We start from the raw sequence: 13000 nt of genomic DNA on the forward strand, positions 1-13000 counted from the left end.
ATCATTGGCGATTCCTGTTTTTTCCTATATACCATTTTGCATTTTCCAAATTCTTTTTAAGAGCATTAAATTTTAACTTTGCTTTTATTTTGTGGAATTTATTAATTTTAAAAATTTGAGATAAATATAAGGGAAAAATGAAATAGCTCATCATTCCAGCACCCAGATAACCTCTGTTGACATGAAAGAAAATAAACTTTAAAAGTAATATATATATATATATATATATATATATATATATATATATATACATGATTAGAAAATGTAAACAAAATGCAATATGAAAGCTTTGCTCTTTCTATAGCTCTCCTAAAAAGGTAATTGATAGTAATGGTTTTAATACTTATAGAAAGATGGCTATGCATATACCAATGTGTGTGTATAATTTATACAGAAGGAATCATATTATTTAAACCACCTTGAATTTGCTTTTTTCATGTAATAGATCTTGGGTCTCTTTCCATGTCAGCACAACTGTACCTATTTCCCTCTGAATACATTTTATCAGTATTCAATACATGTGCTCAGGATATGAGGTTGTGTGCACATAAAGAAGTCTCTAGAACTTGTAGAAGGCTGCGTGCATTATTAATTCTTAGATTTGGGAAAAATTTTTTCTATCCCATGTCAATTTTATGATTGGGAGTGAAAACAAAACCAAACAATGTCAGTTGTTTTGGAGATCCCGTGATGGTAACGGATTCAGATTCTTCTGGTGCATGGGGTCCAGGTAGACCAGAGCCGCTCCTGCTTCACCTTGGTGGGCCTCCATGCCCTCTGTCCTCTGAGGGCCCGATCCCTGCAGCCCAGAGACACACCTGCTGGTCTCCACAACACCACGTTCTATGGATGACCTTGGTCAAGTCACTTAACTTCTCCAGCCCTCAGGGATCCCAGCTAGAAAAAGATGTGTGCCACCACTTCTCTGCTGCCTTTGGTCCCCTGGGAATGCTCGATTTGCCTGACATGGAGCTCCTCAGTCCTTCCTGTTCAAGTGATGGTTTTAAACTAAATACAAGCCAAATGTCCTCACTTGTAAAACCTAAAACCATATGAAATAAGAGCCACTGTCCCTTCCCTGGAGGAAACTGCCAAGTGCAACTTGATGCTGCCTTTCAGACGCTCCTGAGCCGAGCCAGCGCACACGCATCTATACACACATGTGTATGTGCTTCCTTTTGCACAAATGCTAAGCTTGCCCGTTGTGGCTTTCACTCTGTCAGCACGCACAGATGACTCCTTCTGGTTCAGGGCTGCAGGCCTCTCCATCGGATAGGCAGACATTGAGATGGCTGTTGATGTTTCACCATCACAAACAATACTGAGACGGATATCTGCAGAGACGGATATCTGCAGCGACCGCATCCATGTGGCCATCTGTGAGCTGGGCCCCGTGGCCGGAGTGGTATCGCATGGTCAAAGGGTGACCACGCTTAGCTTTTTACCGGTGTTGCCAAAATGCCCTCCAACATGGCTTTCCAGTTAGAGTCCAGCCAACAGCGATCGCCATCTCCTGATCCCTCAAATGTCTTTCAACACTGGTTTTATCAACCCTTTAAACCTTTGCCAACAAGACACGTGAAAACAAGTGTCTTGGGTGATTGTGAATTCTCCCACAGCCTCTGTTCTGCCTCTCTGTGCCCTGTGGGGTCTGGGTTCTGGCTTACCTCGTTCTGCTCTATGGGCTGGGGTCTCTTCCCTCCGTGATGTCAGCTCCCACTTCTGCACCCTGACCTCGAAGATGCAGGCAACCCTGACCTCCCTCATGGTTCTTAGCTTCACCTCTGGATGTCTGACCACTCTGTGCCCCCTCATGCTCCCAGATGGGCCTTTCATCTGTCTCTCCAATCTTGCCTTGCAGATGTTGGCACCCACTAAATTATTTGTTGAATGGTTACTCGAATACATGCAAGGGTATCAGGATGAGGAAGAGGCTATGTTTAAATTTTTCTACTGTTTTCTGATCAATCCTGTGTTATATGCTGTATAACACAACAGGAGAGGCACTTCTCTCTTCCTTTTTCTCTTTCAGAACAAAATTGACTTGGCATAATGTGTCACTATTTATTTAACCAGTCCTCATTTAAAAAAACTCTCTCCCGTTAATTTTATATTCAGGAAATAAATCAATCGATAAGCATCGTTTAAAAAGACTGTACACGGCTTGCCTTCCTGGGTGAGGGCTGAGGGTGCACCGAAACAGTTACATTTCCTCTTCCTCTGCAGGATTTTTCAAATTTGAGGCAAAGCTGGTGGTATTTGGATAAGATATATTTAACTTAGGAAGGTGCATGAATACATGAAAAAATATGGAAATTGTGATACTGTTTGATCCAGCAATTTATCTTAAAAATTAATCAGACTAATGTGTAAAGTGAGAGGATGCTTGGTAAAAACTGATGCCTAGGAGTAGAGAATTGGTTCATTAAATTAGGATGCAGCCACAGAATGGAATATATGCAGTCATTAACAATAACATGTATATATATATATGTATATATATGTATATGTATATATGTATGTATGACTGTATATGTACACACATACATTCTTATACATAAATATATGTATACATACATGTACATATGTATTTTAAAATAAATGTTCACATTTCACGGTTAAAGGAAAAAAGCAAGTTGCAAAACATTATGTAGAGTATAATTCATTTATCTAAAAGGTATATCAAAATGTTTTCATATATGCACTTCAGGACCCTTTCAGGGGTCCATGAGGTCAACATTATTTTCTAAACTCTGAGTCAAAACTAGTTTCAAAACAACTAAGACTTTTTTTGCCTTCTTCACTTTTATTCTCATGCATATACAGTAGAATTTTCCAGAGTCTTTGTGAAGTGTGATATCACAACAAATTGAGTACAGAAGCAAATATGGGAATCCGGCTGTCTTCCATTAAGCTGGACTTACAGAGATTTGCAAAAATGTGAAACAATACCACTCTCTTTACATGTTCTTCATATTAACATGTTGTGGAATTATTATTTCTGTGAGAAAGGAATTAATGAATAAATATTTCTAAAATGATCAGTTTTAGCTTCGATATGGTAAATATCAATAGACATAACCCATATAAACAAAAGCTTTTTGTGTTTCGGAAGAATTTTTAAGAGTATAAAGGGGTCTCGAGATCAAAAATTTGAAAACTGCTAGCCTAGACCACAGTTTAGTGTGCAAAAACATGTGCGAAATAAAGGAATGAATGACTCAGTTGAGGTTACTATTTTGATGTCATTTTCAGAGTCCTTTACATGTATTTAAATTTTTTATAACTTTGTGTTTTGCTTTTTTATTAAACATGAAAATCAAACCTATTCTTATCCTTCTAAAAATGCTATAAATATCATTTTGATGGTTGTATAATAGTCCACATAGCCTAGTGGTTCTCTGTCACAGGAGTGCATCAAAATTGTCTACACAGCTTTTTTTTTTTTTTTTTTTTTTTTTTTTTTTTGCGGTACGCGGGCCTCTCACTGTTGTGGCCTCTCCCGTCACTGTTGTGGCCTCTCCCGTCACTGTTGTGGCTTCTCCTGTCATGGAGCACAGGCTCCGGACGCGCAGGCTCAGTGGCCATGGCTCACGGGCCCAGCCACTCTGCAGCATGTGGGATCTTCCCGGACCGGGGCATGAACCCGCGTCCCCTGCATCAGCAGGCGGACTCTCAACCCCTGCGCCACCAGGGAAGCCCACCTACAGAGCTTTACAAATCATATAGGAACTCCTGGGTCTGGTCATTTTTAGGCTCTTCATGGGCATTGCCAAATTGCTTCCCCAAAGTTGTACCAATTCACATTCTTCACCTTCTCACTGTCAGCAGCATTTTCATGAAAATATCGTCCATCATATGCATGGTTCCCTGTGGACAGGGCTCCTCCCATATGGGCACAGAGCAGCTGTTTCTTGCTTTGTCAACTATCGGGTTGTGCATTTAAGGAGGCCTCTTAGAAGGCCCAGCTTCACCTCTCCTGGCTTCATTCCTCCTCAAAGTTGGGCCACCCATGCAATTGTCTGCAGAGCCCCAGGTACCAGATCTGCTCTCAAGCTTTCTTGCACTTTGGCCTTCATCTGAAGAGTAGCAGCGGGGCACTTGCCCATGTGCCACTGTCTGCCTTGCTGTTTGACCCCAAAGGAAATGCATTTCAGCCCAGTCCCTGCTGTGGGGCAGATTCAGAAACCACCGCCTGGGTCACCGAGTGGTGCTCCATCTGCCTGAAGCCTTCCTAGAGCCCTGGTTGGTCACCAAGCGTGTCCCTGTGATACACTGAGGCTCTAACCAGTGTGGAACTGGACTATGGAGAGTGGGCTTGAATAGAGGAGCCACAAACAGCCAGGAACACGGGGGGGAACACTGGACCTCCCTGACTGGGGAAAGGCACCGCAGACGGAAATAGATGACAGCATCCGATGCTCGTAAGGTGAAGAGGAGGGCATGCTGCCAGAAATAGCTGCTGAGAACGCACAGCGGGCTCTCCTCTGGGAGGGAAGCTGGCAGCGCATTTAGGAAACCCCCCGCACACCGTGGACACAGCAGCCCGATTTCTACATACCTACTCTCCCCTGGAAATTCTGAGAGATGCTGTTCAAAGCTCTATGCAAAGATATTCCTTTTACTGTTATTTCCAATAGAGAAAAATGACAATTATCCCAAAGGGGCGTGGTAATGTGAAGTCTGGGGCATTAGGAAGATAGACTATTTTGCTGTTATTCAAGCTGTCATTTTTTGGGTAGTTTATAATGATGAGAAAAATCTCATAATATATATTTAAAAATCTGACTTCAAACCTGGACATGTTATTTTCCAAATTATGTAAAAAAAAAACCCACAGATATATAGGTATGCATAGAAGATAGAAAAAGTCTGGAAAAAAGAGTCAAAATGTTAATAGTTGTAAATTACATCTGGTTTTAGAATATCTATCTATCTATCTATCTATCTATATATCTATCTATAAATTTAGGATATGTATACATTTAGGACATAGATGTAATTTTTTCCAATAAAGATGTAATTTTTTCCAATAAGTATTGTATGCCTACAGTAAGCATTTACTTTCCTGAAATCAAAACAACTTAACAGAGTGTGGTCCCAGGTTTTAGGAAAAGATTCCTATGAGAAATACCACCTAATCTGGGAACCGATATTTAACTTGGGAACTGGACAAGCCTCAGTTAGCAGGCAGTGGGAGAGTGGAGGGGTGGGTAGGGGGAGAGCACAGGGTGTTCAGAGGCCCCTGTGGGCCAGGCACGGCTGCTCCAGAAAGAACGTGCGAGAGGAAACCGTACAGAGCTGGGTCCTCAAACTGCCGCCTGCAGGGCAGATCCAGCCAGCTGACTGTTTGTAAATAAAGTTTTTATTTTTATTTTATTATTTTATTTTTTATTGATGTATAGTTGATTTACCATATCATGTTAGTTTCAGGCATACAGCAAAGTGAATCAGTTATATACATATATCTATGTATTTTCTTCAGATTTTTTCCATTATAGGTTATTACAAGATATTGAATATAATTCCCTATGCTATACAGTAAATCCCTGTTGCTTATCTATTTTATGTATAGTGTATATGTTATGTGTGTACATGTTAATCCCAAACTCCTAATTTATCCCACCTCCCGCCCTTTTCCCCTTGGTAACCATAAGTTTGTTTTCTCTGTCTGTGAGTCTGTTTATGTTTCATAGAGAGAGCATTTTTGTATTTTGTATTATTTTTTAGATTCCACATATAAGTGATGTCATATAGTCTTTGTAAATAAAGTTTCATTGGTGAGTAACTGAATGTGTGGAACAGGTTAAGAGTGGAAGCAGTGGTGGCTGACAGGGTCCTGGTTTGGGGAACTGCCCGAGGATGCAGGGGAAGAGGTGGTCTCAGGTGGGTGCAGTGGCCGGGATAATGCATCCCCTCCTGGTCATGTACAATCTCAGGCTCCTGGTAAAGGAGAGGTGTCCAGAGGCAGCTGGGCCCGGAGCTTTAGGGGGAGACCTAACTTTATTTATTTAATAGAATGTGGCATAATTAATTCAAAAATTTATTAATTTTTCCTTCCAGTTTTATGGAGGTATAACTAACATACAGCGCTACATACCTTTAAGGTATACAGCGTAATGATTTGACCTACATACATCATGAAATTACGACCACAGTAAGTTAGTGACTCTCCATCACATCATACAGATGCAAAATTAAAGGAAAAGAAAAAAAGGTTTTTTTCCTGGTGGTGAGAACTCGTCAGATTTGCTCTGTTAACAGCTTTCATATGTAACACACAGCCGCATTCACCATATTCGTCAGGTTGTACGTCATACCCCTAGTACTTATTTATCGTGTAACTGCAAGTTTGTACCTTTGGACCACCTTCCTCTAATCTAACCCTGCCTTCCCCGTCCGTCTCTGGTAGCACAAATCTGAGGGACAGATCTAACCTAGGCATCAGCTGCCTGCAGATGTGAAAGGAGGTCTGGGCTGAGAGCACGGGGAAGAGGAGAGGGTCTGGGCTGGAGCCCCAAGGAGCATCCTGGCCTGGAAACACATGGGAGGAGAGGTGTCTCCCGACCAGACAGAGGAAAGGGGGGCCAGTGAAGGGGGAAAAAACCAGGAAGATCAGGAGAAACAGGCCTGTTAAGGTCCTAAATGCTGCTGAGATGTCAAAGGAGAGAAGGGCCCGGGCACATCTTTGGGATTTAGCCACTAGGAGGATGCTGGCGCCTTAGGGAGATCTGAATTTGTTCAATGAGTGATGTCAGAATCTGGCACCATTTTGTTTTTTCCTTTCCTACAATATGAGCCTCATTCTTTGTCTCCTTGGTCATCATGCTGAGGCTGAAGACGGTTAACCAAAGGCTATTGGTCAGCAAGGATAGTCTCCCTCACCCTGGTCTTGGCTTCAACATCCATAAACCTGTTACCTCGGCCTCTGGTGATGTCACTGTCTTTAGTAACAACATTAGGAACATGGGAAACAAAAGAAGGAAACTGCCTGCCGAGAACAGAGTGATTATTTCTTGAATCTAGAGATAGAACTTTCTGCCATGACAGAAATGGTCTAAGTGTGCACGGTCTAATGCGGTCACCACCAGCCACAGGTGACCACTGAACACTTGAAATGTGGCTAGTGCAACTGAAGAACTAAATGTTACAATTAATTTAATTTTAGTTCATTAAACTTAAAATAGCCATATGAGACTAGTGGTTCTCCTGTAATGGATGCAGTAGTTGTAGATAATAATTGTTTGGGGGCTGAGAGGTATTTTCTAAATTAAAAATATATGATAGTGACTTCAAATAATTACTTCTTGAACACACTTCCTTTCCGTGTACAGAGGATGTATTCATAAGCCTGATGCTCAGATATGTTGTACATCAAAGCAATTATGTCGTTCTATTTAGAGTCTAAGGGTCCATTTAGACAAACTCTCTGAGTGTGAAGGGATTTGCAAGCAGAGGGTGCAGCATATTAAACACAGAAGTTTTCCCCTTGTTCCTTCCTTGTGTAAACCTTGAGGACTTACAATTTTATCTGAGCACATTATACGACGCGCTACGAACTAAGCCTGAAGGCACAGTGGCCTGGGTCCCTGCACTGGCACCATGGTCTTGTTAAATGGGGACCATCAGGGTGCCTCTGAGAGGTGGCCACAGTCACCACCTTTCAGAGGTTCTAGCTGGTCTGGCCCGCAGCAGGATGGGCAGATCCCTCTATCACTAGTATGAGGACCAGTGAGGAAAACCGAACACTTGAAATGTGGCTACTGCAACTGAAGAACTAAATGTTACAATTAATTTAATTTAAGTTAATTAAAATTAAAATAGCCATATGAGACTAGTGGCAATAATTTTACATTCCTGGGGGTACCTCTTATCCCATGCCATCCTCATGAGCAGTGTCTTCTTTTGGGTCCATAAGACAGTTTGCCCCTCTCAACTGGGGCTTTCTTCCCCAGAGACCAGAAAGGAAGGTCCTCATCCATCCCAACCACCATGAGGTTCTGGAGAACCTCAAAGAATGCAAAGCATGGTTAATAGGACAAGTGAATTTTTGCTCGGAAATCTTTATTTCTTCACCCACAATTTTGTGGAGAAGTGGAGTGGGAGGGGAGATGTATTGACTCCTCTCTCTGGGTGCCCTAGACACACACGGCCTCCCCTAGGCCTGCTCCTGTGTTTGATGCTGCTCCAGACCCCCCTGGGGCAATAGAAAGGTATTTATGCAATACATTGGCGGTATTTATTATATGTAACATGTATACTGTAGCAGAAGGTATATGCACCATATTGTCTAAAATCAGAAAAAATTTTGAATTCTAAAACACAACTGGCCAAGGGTTTTTGGTGAGGACCCATGGGCTTGTGCTGAAATTGTCCACTTGTGTCTGGAGCTCTCTGGGGGCCAAGACTTTGTGCACCTCATCCTTGCCCATCCCCAGCATGCTGTGGAGTTCATGGCACACAGTAGGCCCCTGGGCGTGGGCAAGGTGGCTGGTGAGAGTCAGGGGCTGGGCGCTTTGACCACGGGTATGTTGGTGGCCCCTCTCCACTCGGGACTCGCTGGATTTGAAGAGCAGATGTAGCAGATTCAATGGTGATCAAGGTCGGTGTCCAAGAGGTTCAACCTCATGAATGAGAGGGTCCAAGAAGGTCCGTTTCATCAAGACAGCTCCTGTGAGAGGACACTGTGGAATCCAGAAACGGAATTCAGCTTCAGGAAGCAGGGCTGGGAGAGGGTTGCCAGATTTAGCAAATAGCAACACAGGACTTAGCTCATGTGAGTTTCAGGTAAATGAGTTTTTTGTTTGTTTGTTTTAGTATAACTATGTCTCAGATACTTACAGTAAATTATAAATAAAGTGCCAGGACATATGCTAAAAAATTATTTGCATTTTATTTATGGTTCAGATTTAACTGGTGTCCTGTATTTTATCGGGCCGCCCTGCGCTGGAAGGAGTTAGCGAGGTCAAGTCCTTTGCCTTCTGCAGAGCTGGAGAAGACGACCAGGCCTGAGGAATGTCAGCAGTCTGAGGGCAGTGAGGGAGCAGCCGCAAGAGGGCGCCAGCGAGCTCAGTCTGTCCTGCTCCCACCCTGGGGCCGCGATGGCTGGGCGCTGCGGCTTCTGCCCGCCGGCCGGGGCTGGTGGGGTGTCCGAGTGAGCCCACCCACGGCACCATAACGTCCAAGCCTGGCGTGGAGGCAGGCCTGCCACAGCCCTGTCCCTCCACCTGCCCTGCACAGGTGCTGAGGACTAGGCCGCGGTCCACAGGCTGCGGGGCGCACCTGCACACGTTGCCCGAGGGAACCACACAGACCTCTGTCCCCAGGGCTCCCCTTTAGTCCACAGGACAGCAAAGCCCAGGCTGCTCAGAGGGTGACTCCATCCCGATAATTTAGTTTCCTCTTCTTCCGCTTCTTCTTTTTTTTAAAAAAAACTTTATTTATTTTTGGCTGCTTCCCTCTTCTTTTTTTTTTTTTTTTTTTTTTTTTTTTTTTGCGGTATGCGGGCCTCTCACTGTTGTGGCCTCTCCCGTTGCGGAGCACAGGCTCCGGATGCGCAGGCCCAGCGGCCATGGCTCACGGGCCCAGCCGCTCCGCGGCATATGGGATCCTCCCAGACCGGGGCACGAACCCGTATCCCCTGCATCGGCAGGCGGACTCTTAACCACTGCGCCACCAGGGAGGCCCCCCTCTTCTTTATTGACTTGTTCTACGCAAATTCTGTATGGCTAATGCTCTTAGCTTAAGAAGCAAAGATTGACTGCACGGCGCCTTTTCCTCTCCGTTGCAGAGCGTAATTGCAGTATTAAGTCAAAACTAAACCATCGGCAGAGGGGATCTGTCAGCCTGCTTTAAGGCTGTACTCAGAGCCAATTTAGATGCCTTTGCAAGTCTGGGTTGAATTTTCCAGGTGGTGGTAGCATTTTTCAGAAGCACCAATGTTCAATTGATATCGTGTGACGTGGAACAAAACCTTGGGATGTCTTCGTTGGACTTCCAGGAATGCCTCTCACCTTCGGGACTTGATTCAGCCCGAAGCACCGTGGAGCAGGCGGCCACAGTGTTTGCATGGGTCTCTCAGGCTGCATAGCTGGGAGGTGGCTCCTTTCTTGCTCTCGCTGTCTCTGTCATGGTCATGAGTCTAAGATAAATGAACAAAAGCCCTGTTCCATGTTGTTAAATGATGCCCTCAGTCCATCCCATCACATCCCTTTATGGCCTGTGCGCCGCCGGTGCCCGTGGTCCAGCCAGGCAGCATCCAAACGCTGGATACAGAGGCACTGCTCTCCCTGTCCTGGACGCCCCACTCGGGATGGGAAATGTGGCTCTCAGGAATAAATTACTGTGCATCTTGCACCACCAACATTGTGGAAGGGACAGAGATTCTTCTTAGGATGGTTTTAATGCTTCAAAGACTCTCGTGCTCTTCCGGGCCCTGGCCGCCGGTCCTCCTCCGGGACGCGGTGCCATGATGATTGAACAGCTCAGCCTGTGTGAGCAGGAAGCAGGACACATTAGGAGGAGTGGCTCACAAACAAAAGTGTCCCAATGTGAGGTCTCCCTGAAAGAAAAATGGGCCGAGCGCCGAGAGGTAAGAAACGCCTTCAGATGGTGGAGAGTCGGCCTGGAGAGGAGCGTGGACTCACTACCAGTGGCTACTGTATCTTGGTGATGTGGTCATGAGCCCCAGGCTCCTGACACACGACTAGCCATCCCGACTCACCACTCAGGATAGCCATGCATGGCACATGCTACCTGCACTTGACATTCCAGGCGTCTGTCCCAGGGCCACGTCCACCCTTCCTGCCCACCAAGCCCACGCTACATGGTCCAGACCTGAGACAGTGGATGGAAATCCTGAGCTGTGATCGGAAAATCAGAGCAAAGCCTGTGTTCAGACTCGGCCCCTCCGGCTTCTGCCTGCCCTGCTCCCCCAAATGCTGCTTGTGTGTCCTCACGGCAACCACGTGGAGTAGCTATTCCTTTCTTAGATTTTATTTTTAGGGCTATTTTAGGTTTACAGAAGCCTGGGTGGAAAGTACAGAGAGATCCCACACACCTTCTCTCTCCCTCACCCCCAGTTTCCCCTCTTACTACCATCTTGCACTGGGGTTGTTCATTCCTTCGAGTTGATGAGCAAGTGTCGATACATTATTATTAACTGTCACCCACAGTTTAGCTTAGGGTTTCCTCTTCGTGCTGTGCATTCTATAGGTTTTGGCAAATGCGTGACGTCATGTATCCATCGTCACAGTATCATACAGGGTAGTCTCACTGCCCTAAAGCTCCTCTGTGCGCTGCTTATTGATCTCACCCCTTCCAACTCCTGGTCTTTGACAGTCTCTCCAGTGTTGCCTTTTCCAGAATGTCATAGAGTTGGAATCATGCAGCATGCAGACTTTTCAGATTGGCTTCTTTCACTGAGAATATGCATTTAAGTTTCCTCTGTGTCTTTTCGTAGCTTGATAGCTCAGTTCTTTTTAGTGTTGAATAATAGTCCTTTGTCTGGATGCACCATAGTCCGTTTATCTGAAGTAGTTATTTTAATGTTTATTTTGCAGGTGAGGTGACTGAGCCTGATGGTGGGTGAGTGTTGTGCTTTAGGTCACACCGTTCTGGGGATATATCAACGGGAAGTGAGCCCAACCCAGGGCTTTTTGACGCCAAATCCACCATGATGCTGCATTCCATCCTGGAATGGGGAAATCTGAGTCATCATTTGTCATTTACTTTCCGCATTCCTGGTGGGTGTCATTTAACATCACTTTTCTAAGTGAGAGCAGGCATCTGCAGACTCTGGGCCAGACCCTTCCATGGCATGGATGTGGTGGCATTGGCTGGCATGGCCAGGAGATGTTTGCCTAAGAGAGGACTACTCCCAACCTCCCCAGGGCCCGTGCCACCCCCAAACACCTGTGCAGCAGTGACCTGTCGTGGGGATAGAAACTTTTTCCTCCTGATGAAGAAGAGGGATGAGTCATTTAAAACTTGGCATCTAAACCTACCCTTTCCTCCTAAAAGCCTCCGGAATCATCCTGCAAAACTTCTCTCCTGCTTTGTCCTAACATCTGGGTGTGAGCAACTTCCTCTGGGAGACCATCGTACGGTTTCAGATTTCAACATCAAGAAAACCTCTAAGATTTTTGGAAGCAAGCCCCTGATTAAACTGGTCTCCTCTGCATCACGGCTTCCCTCTCACGTCCTCGCTAAGCCACAGAGAGACTCTGCATGTTGGTTAGGCTATTTGTGGATGTCTTGCTGTGTGCATTTCTGCTTGCTTTGCTCAGCCACCCAGATTTAGCTATTTAAGTTTCCCTCATAAATCAGCCACTCTGAGCATCTTAATCATCTCCCTCCACTTTGTCTATAGCTCTCTGCCCTCCAAGAAATAAATTACCCACAATTACTTAAAGTTAGTAATTGAATTTATTTTAGTGGTAGAGAGAAAATTTATCCATTTTGCTAGTAATTTGTAGTCATTTTTAGTAATTGATAGTAATTTTCTAGTAAATACTAATTAAATGTTTCACTAAGTAAAAGAAGTACAGAGTAATGTATTCACTAAGCATTAGTATTTCCAATTTATCTTTATACCAGCAAGTGATTTAGGTTGAGTTCATAGGATCCAGTGGAATTATTCTCACTGTGTTCATCTTTAAACAACCCACAGGAGCAAAGAATTAAAGACTGCATGCACAAGGACCTGCTGTTGTGTTACAGGTGGGTAAACTGAGGAAGAGGACGACCAAGGTGCTTGTCCAGGATCAGCTGCACAGTCAGTGGAAGGACAGAGGTCCTGGACTTCAGACTTCCTGTCTGGGGCATCTTTGGCTCCATACAGCCTCCCAGAGGATAGGGCAGAAAAAAAGAAACGAACTCCAAAATAAAGGTTCCAGCTGCCCGCAGGAGGGGCTGGTGTGGCCCAACCATGGAGGCGTTCTTCCTAGCTCATGTCATCCCTGAGGCCTTGACTACAACGTGGATTGATCCACGTCTAGGT

The sequence above is a fragment of the Mesoplodon densirostris genome, chromosome 1 (assembly GCF_025265405.1).
Source record: "Mesoplodon densirostris isolate mMesDen1 chromosome 1, mMesDen1 primary haplotype, whole genome shotgun sequence".
Taxonomy (NCBI): Eukaryota; Metazoa; Chordata; class Mammalia; order Artiodactyla; family Ziphiidae; genus Mesoplodon; species Mesoplodon densirostris.